Raw genomic sequence first — 3,540 nt, 5'->3', positions numbered from 1 at the left:
CAAGCCATCGTTAGGCTGAAAAAACACAACAAACCCATCAGAGAGATAGCAAAAACATTAGGCGTGGCCAAAACAACTGTTTGGAACATTCTTAAAAAGAAGGAACGCACCGGTGAGCTCAGCAACACCAAAAGACTCGGAAGACCACGGAAAACAACTGTGGTGGATGACCGAAGAATTCTTTCCCTGGTGAAGAAAACACCATTCACAGCAGTTGGCCAGATCAAGAATATTCCAGGAGGTAGGTGTATGTGTGTCAAAGTCAACAATCAAGAGAAGACTTCACCAGAGTGAATACAGAGGGTTCACCACAAGATGTAAACCATTGGTGAGCCTCAAAAACAGGAAGGCCAGATTAGAGTTTGCCAAATGACATCTAAAAAAGCCTTCACAGTTCTGGAACAGGTGAGACCGAGATCAACTTGTACCAGAGTGATGGGATGAGAAGAGTATGGAGAAGGAAAGGAACTGCTCATGATCCTAAGTATACGACCTCATCAGTGAAGCATGGTGGTGGTAGTGTCATGGCGTGGGCATGTATGGCTGCCGATGGAACTGGTTCTCATTGGACAGCGCTTCAGAACTCATTGGACAGCGCTTCACAGTGCAGATGGACAATGACCCAAAGCATACTGCAAAAGCAACCAAAGAGAAGGGAAAGAAGTGGAATGTTATGCAATGGCCAAGTCAATCACCTGACCTGAATCCAATTGAGCATGCATTTCACTTGCTGAAGACAAAACTGAAGGGAAAATGCCCCAAGAACAAGCAGGAACTGAAGACCATTGCAGTAGAGCCCTGGCAGAGCATCACCAGGGATGAAACCCAGCGTCTGGTGATGTCTATGCGTTCCAGACTTCAGGCTGTAATTGACTGCAAAGGATTTGCAACTAAGTATTAAAAATTGAAAGTTTGATCTATGATTATTAATATTATGTCCCATTACTTTTGATCCCTTAACAAGTGGGAGGCACATATGCAAACTGTTGTAATTCCTACACCGTTCACCTTATTTGGATGTAAATGCCCTCAAACTAAAGCTGACAGTCTGCAGTTAAAGCACATTGTGTTCATTTCATTATAAATCCATTGTGGTGGTGTATAGAGCCAAAAATGTTAGAATTGTGTCGATGTCCCAATATTTATGGACCTGACTGTATATGTATTTGGTATCGCTGTAATCCTACTGAGAACAAAGATATGTTATTTATACCGAAAAATTAACACTGTAAAACTTATAACGTAAAAACTCAGTAGCAGTATTACTGTTTTTCCCATCTCCCTTCCAGCCGAATATAACAGTTTTTTTTTTTGTAAACTGCAGAATCAGGGTAATAAATATTGAGGGTCGTTTTGCTGTTAACCCTTGCCGTTTTATAAGAAAAATTGAATAAGAAATAAAAATCTGCAGAAAAACTGAAAATTTTAAATTTCACCTCCATTTTCCTTTAATTCTTGTGCAACACCTAAAGGTTTAACATAGTTTGTAAAACCAGGTTTGAATAATTTGAGGGGTGGGGCGGAGCCTGACTGAACATCATGATGGACGCTTTTTAGAGAGCTCCTTCAACACAGATCTGTGTTACTGCCATATAAGCTGCTCACCTCACTTGAAATTTGGCATATATACAGTATTTTTACATCACTGAGACTCGGGGCGTAAGAAAAGACTGCAAAAATTTTAAATTTTATTTTTGCCCATTACAAAATGAAACACCCTAGAGGGGCTGCTGGTGAGCTGACCCTTTAAAAAATTATATGCGAGGGCCTGCAGCTGAGCTGACCCTGTAAAACATTATATGCGAAGGGCATATATGCGAGGGCATTATATGCAACGAATAAGCATGTGTTGATATGATGGAAGAGGAGAAGGAGGATTGTTTGTGGTGGAAGGGGTGCATGGGAATACAGTGTATTCAGTACATTATAAACAACACATTTAAAATGCCTTTATGTTCATCAGCTTTCCTCTGGTGGAGTCAAGAAGTCATGGTCAATCCAGGCCTTGTTCATTTTTATAATAGTCAACCTGGCAGCATTTTCAGTTGACAGGTTGATACGCTTATCTGTTATAGTGCCACAAGCAGCACTAAATACCCACTCAGACAAAACGCTGGCGGCAGGGCAGGCCAGCACCTCCAAGGTATAGAGCGCCAGTTCGTGCCACGTGTCCAGCTTGGACACCCAGTAGTTGTAAGGCACTGAGGGATCATTGAGGACGCTGACACGGTCTCCTATGTACTCCTTCACCATCTTTCAAAATTCTTCCCTCCTTGTGACACTAGGCCGCGCATCAGGGTGAGGGTGCTGGCGGCGTGTCATGAAACTGTCCCAGGCTTTGGAGAGTTTTGCTCTGCCTCTGTTGGAACTGCTATGTGTTTCTCTTGTATCCCCTCCTCAGTTGGCCAAGGAACTACAGACTCTGCCGCCAGTGTAAGCCTCCCTTTGGAAAAAATCTCCTTATATTAATTAGGGGTATTGAATTATGAAAATTATCACGTGGAATGTTAAGGGACTTCGATCTCCCCAAAAAAGAATAATGGTGCTGAAGCATCTCAAGCGACTAAACGCAGACATAGCCTTAATACAGGAGAAGCACCTGAGGGAGGTTGACTTCTGGCGCATGCAACGCTTATGGGTAGGTCAGGTTTACGGCTCCCCCTCAAATGGTAAGAGAGCGCGGGTGTTGATACTCATACGTAAGAAACTAAGATATGAAGTTCTTTCTGCAGAAAATGACGACGACGGAAGACTATTGAAATTAACCTTAGACACGGACGCGGGTAAACTAACTCTGTTTAATGTATATGGCCCTAATTCTGCACAAGTTAGATTCTTTAAAAACCTAGAACTGAAGATCTTACAAGTAGGGATAAGCGAACCCGAACTGTATAGTTCAGGTTCGTACCGAATTTTGGGGTGTCCGTGACACGGACCCGAACCCGAACATTTTCGTAAAAGTCCGGGTTCGGGTTCGGTGTTCGGCGCTTTCTTGGCGCTTTTTGAAAGGCTGCAAAGCAGCCAATCAACAAGCGTCATACTACTTGCCCCAAGAGGCCATCACAGCCTTGCCTACTATTGGCATGGCTGTGATTGGCCAGTGCAGCATGTGACCCAGCCTCTATATAAGCTTGGGTCACGTTGCGCTGCACGTCACTCTGCTGATACAAGCATAGGGAGAGGTTGCAGCTGCGACGTTAGGGCGAGATTAGGCAGATTAACTCCTCCAAAAGACTTCATTCTGTGATCGATCTGCAGCTGTGGATCATTGAAGTGATAATATCGACTTGCTCACTTTTTTGAGGCTGCCTAGAGCGTTTTTAGATCACTTTTTTTTCTGGGGTGATCGTCGGCCATTTTGTGACTTGTGGTGCGCCAGCACAAGCTATCACCAAGTGTATTTAACCATCAATAGTGTGGTTATTTTGTGCTATATCCTACATCAGCTGCAGGCTGAGCCTGTGTCACCGAAGTGCAATTAACCATCAACAGTCTGGTTATTTTTTGGCCATATACTACATCAGCTGCAGGCTGAGCCTG

Source organism: Bufo bufo, chromosome 2 (assembly GCF_905171765.1).
Source record: "Bufo bufo chromosome 2, aBufBuf1.1, whole genome shotgun sequence".
In the NCBI taxonomy this organism is placed as follows: Eukaryota; Metazoa; Chordata; class Amphibia; order Anura; family Bufonidae; genus Bufo; species Bufo bufo.
Note: the sequence above shows the minus strand (reverse complement) of the source record.